The sequence below is a fragment of the Cydia strobilella genome, chromosome 15 (assembly GCF_947568885.1).
Source record: "Cydia strobilella chromosome 15, ilCydStro3.1, whole genome shotgun sequence".
Classification (NCBI taxonomy): Eukaryota; Metazoa; Arthropoda; class Insecta; order Lepidoptera; family Tortricidae; genus Cydia; species Cydia strobilella.
Genome location: NC_086055.1, coordinates 11,566,944 through 11,572,943, shown reverse-complemented (window position 1 = coordinate 11,572,943; position 6,000 = coordinate 11,566,944). Strand labels below are relative to the sequence as shown.

The following is a 6,000-nucleotide window of genomic DNA, read 5'->3' as shown; positions in this document are numbered from 1 at the left end:
TCCTACCCCTGGAGGATATAACCAAATGGGGACGCCTGGTCTGTAATTTTCTGTACAAAACAGTACCGATTTTTGCAGGGGAGGGGCACGTCAAAGAAAATACCTTTATACAATACAACCTAACTTTTGTACTTACTTAAACCTACTTATGTAGGTAATCAATACTTCTTTGTTCAATTTTTATTTTTTTTATTTATTTTGACTGGAAGCAGACGTCAGAAAATTAATGCACTGAAAACAAGAAATGTGAAAACGAGAAAAAACTTCAAATGCAGAGTATAATAAATTTTAGGCAAACACTGAGAAAATCTGGGGTTGGAAATCTACACGTACGTAAACCTCTTAAAATTTTTCATTGTGTGCTTCATTTTGTTGTAGTCCTGTTTCATAACACACGTGTTTTTACATCGTGCCTGCTCGCTCTTGCTGCAGTGCTCAGCTGGTAGCGTCATTGACCCCCTTCATCCCCACTATAGCCAGTCGATACCTCGGCGTCGTACACACGACATGAGCTCGATTAGTGTGCGTGCGGGCTGCGCCGCGCTCGCTTGCTATTGATGTAAACATTGACTGTTGTCATTTTGTTTCAGTGCGTTTCCAAGATCGTATGGGATTCTTATTGGATGCATAAAAAAATGTGAACAGCTGTCACCCTACAATCATATAAGAATTACAGTGCTCATGTAACCCACACCCGCACAATTTTGACGAAGTGTTCATCTTTGTTTACATAACAGTGTTTTTTTGTTGTTCCTACACCAAAGGATTTCATAGGAACCAAGCTCAAACTATGTAGATTTTTGTTTTATTCAACAAATTGATGAGAACGTGATTGACAAATTTGATTCTGAATTTTATCTAAATTGCTGCTGCACTTCATAAGGTGAGTACTCATAAATTAGTTACAGTACTTCTCTAGTAACCTATAAAAGACCCATTTTAAAATCCTTGACGTGAGGTTTTTTTATTTTTTCTTTATCGTTACTGCATCGTAATGGCCAGTTAAAACCAGTTTTACGGCTATGGCTGGCAGTCAAGTGACGCTACAGTACCTATAAACTATAAGGCAACTTCCTTGTTCTAGGTAACTAGGTACGCCGTAACGCGCGATTAAAAATAAACAATGTGTGAAGGGCGAAACGTTGGTATTACCTAGTTCATTTGTTTGCTTTGCATGAACTAGGTTTTCCCATCACTAAAGATAATTTTCAAAATGTCGCAACTTTTAGTGGTGAAAAAAAAACTGTTCTTTGGTGCATGGGTTTCGTTTCGCGACTTAAGTAAATCACAATATAACATTACTAATACATTGTAGGCTGTGGCGTGGCTAAAATTGTATAGTTAGTCTAGTACCAGACCTACTAGGTAGGTATGTACAGTCACCCTGCAATAATAGGTATCACAGCTCTATCACACATAAAGGTAGGTAGGTAGGTAGGCAAAACTTATAGATAATGGGTATACTTATATTAAAAAAATATATTGAAATTATTTTATTGACCTTGTCTCGACGCATTTGTACTTAATTATTTCGCCAATGCTTTTTAATTAGGTAGTGTGTCTACCTATTAAACAGAATTACACAGGTTAATTTAATTGAATTGTTAACGATAGCCATAACGGATATACTTAGGTACATTATTATATCTATAATTACATCATAAATTGATAATTAAGCTAGGTACCTATTAGAATGAACACGACATGCCTAACGCATCTTATCAACAGTTCGCTTTGTTTTAACCGTGACCTAGTTTTGAAACCTTCGTCTGCTATTTCGGCGCTGGACGTAAATAAACAAAAAAAATAGACGAGAAGGAGGCGAAAACATTTGAACGTTTGTAGAGTTCCCGCGCAATTCGAAACTGCGTTCAGAAATAGTGTGCCCTTGCCGACGCAACCACGTGCGAAACTAACAACTATAGTGTGGCAAACACAACTTGTCAGTAAGTAAGAACAAAGAAAACTATACTCATCCGTTTCTTTTGGGTGCTAGACTGCTAGAGCTGCCTAAGACAAAGACAGTATGATTCTCTCTGTCGATGTTTGAAATGAGACAGTCCTTTGCCAAACTACGCTAACTAAATCTACTTACTAATTTATAAAAAAATTACTCAACCGGATTCCCTAGATCTGACTCCTGGCCTTTTGAAACCTTCATCTAAAAATAACTAGGAAGATGAGTTTTTTATATTAAAGTATTTATCCAGCCACATAATTTATTTAAAGTTCCCCTCTGTCCAGGATACCTATGTAATGTAAAGCTGCATTTCCATGTAGCCTTAAGCCGGGTGAGCTATATGCATGGAAATTACCCTCCAGAAATATTAGTAGATATTTCCATGACCCGCCGGTCATTAATACCCGCCTAATATTAGGATTTGGATGAGTCGGATGTGAAGTGGGCACTTTGTTATCTGAATTATAACATGCTTTAAAATAGGGACGAATAGCTAGGGGGCTCTCGGAAAGGGTTTCTCTGCTTAAGCGGCGTCCACCACATAACTGCCTAGAGTTTAGAAGAGGGGACTTCCAACTACGGCCCGCCAACAGCGTCCTATATGCGAGCCGAGCACCTTTAATCCGATCCGCAGAAAGGAAGCGGGAGAGTTAAAAACCTGGCCTACCCCAGCCAAAAAAAAACAGTTTTGGCTAATGGCTTGCTCAAATTTGACCAAGTTGCAGAGTGGCGCTCAGATCAAAAAGTTTGGAAACTCCTGAACCATACTCAACAGACTAAAGGATCCACCCTCCCAAACATGCAATTGTGAGGGATGCGAAGTGCAACCATCGATCCTAGGAGTTTGACAGTACTTCAGGATCTAGGAACCGTTTAAAAAAGAGACGGATACAAACTCTCATTTCATTCCCCTCTGTATAAAATGTTCATATCACAATAGGTACGCCGTCATCTAAATGCGTGTATTAAAAACATGTAAGCGCAATCCAAAGTAATGATCGTAAAAATTCCACTAAACACGACCTTGTGTGTTAAATAAGTTTTCGTAAACTAGACAAGTCAAAACTATACTTAACTACTGCGCACCAAAAACTACGCTGTAATCTTTACGATTTCGCGATAGGTATTGCGAACACGAACAGTTTTTTGCGAGTGTCGTGGATGTCCACCAAGGACACAGACACGGTCACACCTCAATAATCGCTGGCATTGCCTATCTTGCTAATGAATTTTTAGTTGTGAAATGTGTGAATTGTTCAGGACGTGATCGTGGGTAAAATCACAAAGCGCCACTTGCACCATCCCACTAACCCGGGGTTAACCGGTTTAACCTGGAGTTAAAATGGTTACTAGTACAATTTGACACAGGGTTAACGGTTTAACCGGTTAACCCCGGGATAGTGGGTTGGTGCAAGTGGCGCTAAGTATATGCAATTGTGGGTCCGCACATAGTAATTATACTGACTTTGCGATTCTGAAATAAGAAGGGTTCTTACGTCTGGCTTATTTGCGGATTCCCTTTAATTTTTTGTCCTTCAACAAAGCCTAGGATAGTGCAAATAGATATTGTAATAGGTATACAAGCTATCAGTAGACCACCAATGCAGGTGTTGGCAGATTGTAAAATGAATGTTTTCTTTAACGTCAAAATCAGGATTTAAGATTCAGAAGAACTATTCCAATTCGAACGTCAGTGTTTGAAGTCAGTGTTTTAGTCCTGAACTGTTCAGTCAACATTTGCTAACTAAGCAATTTTCCATTAAACTGTCATCATAAACCGCTCAAAGTCTCAAAACTACTTAATCTATTCATAAATTCTAATTCATTGTGATATTTGTGATGTCCACTCTGCATTTGATAGTTAATTCGAGTACCTATTCTCCACTGTTTAATGCTTATGAGGCTAGACTTTCAGTTCAGTACCCTCTAACAATTCCTCACCGTCGAGACGGGGTGTGTCTCCACCCTATAATAAATCATTTACCACTGCACGATGCATTTATCTTCGAAGCACTGTTGCTGTTAATGTTTCATGTTTTCCTGGTACCTATGTCTTCTACTGTTTATAAACAAGATTTTTGGATATTTAACGCTTCGTAAGTAATGAATTTATTTTAAAAGCATTGATACTTTTTATCCTTCATATTTTTCTAATACCTACCATACCATGTTTGGTAGTTTTAGTTGTGTTAGGATCTTTGCACCCGCGACCTTGAGACGACGAGGTGCTATCAAACGAGAAAATTTAGCGCAGTTCGCCGCCGGTCACAGCCAGAGTGACATTGAAAAAATGTGTTATTGGTTGATACACATGTTCTGCGAGTAGGTATGATATAACTTTACTAACCGATGGTTTTGACAGGAAAAACGAACTTATTTGGCCAGCTAGTTCGATCCCATATTGGTAACAAAAAAAATGCTCTCGCTGCAGCTTACGCTCAACTAAACTATAAGCCAGACGCACAACTTAGATTTCGTGTGAATTAAATAAATTGTGGCAGCATTGAAGCTCAGGCTCAGAATTGTTGTGGTAATGAGGTATTTACCATCTTACCCTCAGGCTCTAGCAATCTAATCTCCAGGCAGATCGATTTTGCAGACTGAAACGTTTGTTTTTGGTCCTAAAATAGATGTAATTTAGCGCAGCACGTGCGGTACAAGCAGTCTTGCCAGTCTAATCTAATCCTTCCAATACGAATTTGAAACCAGTACTTTTGGCACGAAAATATAGTTCCATTTGTAATATAAGTCCGTAACAAATATATGTAGGTATTTCTTTTTTTTTTTGCCACTTCTGTTTATCCCAGATTGCGGCATAGAGTCTAACCACGCGAAGTTTCATGCCCAGTGCTATTACGTCAAGTCAAGTATGAAGCTATTGAAGCTTATGGAGATATGTATGCGTTCTTACTGCCAAGTTTGTGCAAAGTTAGCGTGGTCAGTGTCTAGTGCTTTGTGACGACTCGATATGCTTGCGTCCGGCACCTCAAAGGCGTGAGTAGAGATATTACGTGCATCCCAGTTTTAAACTAGTTTTTCGAATACTTGAGACTTAGCTGAATTGGTTTTCCTTGACCGTGACTTTCATTCCAAATGCAGTATAAAAGTTCACTCTTACGTGAAAAATAAAATTAATTTTCTGAAGGACCTTACTTAACTGGCTCAATTAAATTAAAATATTGCTCGTATAAAGTAGGTATGAAATACTTTCCTTTATGTGAAACGGGACCGTGTCAATGATACAGCAACTTTATTAGCTCTACATAGAGATTTAAAGTGCTTTAGTAACAATGGTTTCTCGTGCAGCAGTTAATTTTATTAATTCCATTGTCTCGCAGATTTATCGCTTGAAGCATAAAAGCATACACAGTTAGAGGTTTATTAATTACTGTATCAGACAATACATGGACTCATGGAGTCACCACTAGCCGCATGGGTCATCCGTTTGTTCATTGTCTCAAAACTGAATTTAGGCTATTTAGCCAAAACAACCATACCTTTGGTTGCTTTCCTACGGTTTAAAGAAATTCAAGAACTCTTTACCTGAATAGTTTATATTTCGCTCAGACCACTCAAAGCTTAGTGCTTATATCAGGACAAGGACTTTAGAAGAAAATTGCGACCTCGTCCCTGGAATAAAAGCTTTTTCTATGAAAGTTTATGAGTATAACCTTCTTACTCGTATCATATTGTGTTTAGGACGACGTATTACTAAAAATAGAATAGCATACGTTTATTTGTGTAACACAGTTGATACACAAGGGTTAATGTACAATGAGAACTCTGCTTTGCCTGTCGGCGAAATATATTTGCTTTTAAAAAATTTCATCCCATCTCAGCCAAGTGTTTTTGGCCATCCAAATTATTTTTCTGGCAACCATTATTACGCTGTTCTAATCGTTCCCTCGTGTCTAAAGATCGTGACCCTTTGCAATTGCTCTTCATGCAGGGTTCCGTACCATTACGCAAAAAACAGCAAAAAAATCACGTTTGTTGTATGGGAGCCCCACTTAAATATTTATTTTATTCTGTTTTTAGTA

General features: G+C 38.3%; 1 protein-coding gene across 2 annotated transcripts in view; it reads left to right on the top strand.

The window, feature by feature from the left end:
* The first annotated feature begins 492 nt into the window (after window positions 1-492).
* LOC134748059 (tubulin-specific chaperone cofactor E-like protein) overlaps window positions 493-6,000 on the top strand; it is a 37,282-nt gene continuing 31,774 nt past the window's right edge. Inside the window, exon 1 of one of the 2 annotated variants that reach the window (XM_063682792.1) lies at window positions 493-883. The gene's annotated coding sequence lies outside the window, so the exon portion shown is untranslated. The remainder of the gene's footprint in view (window positions 884-6,000) is intronic. The other variant, XM_063682793.1, reaches the window with a different exon arrangement.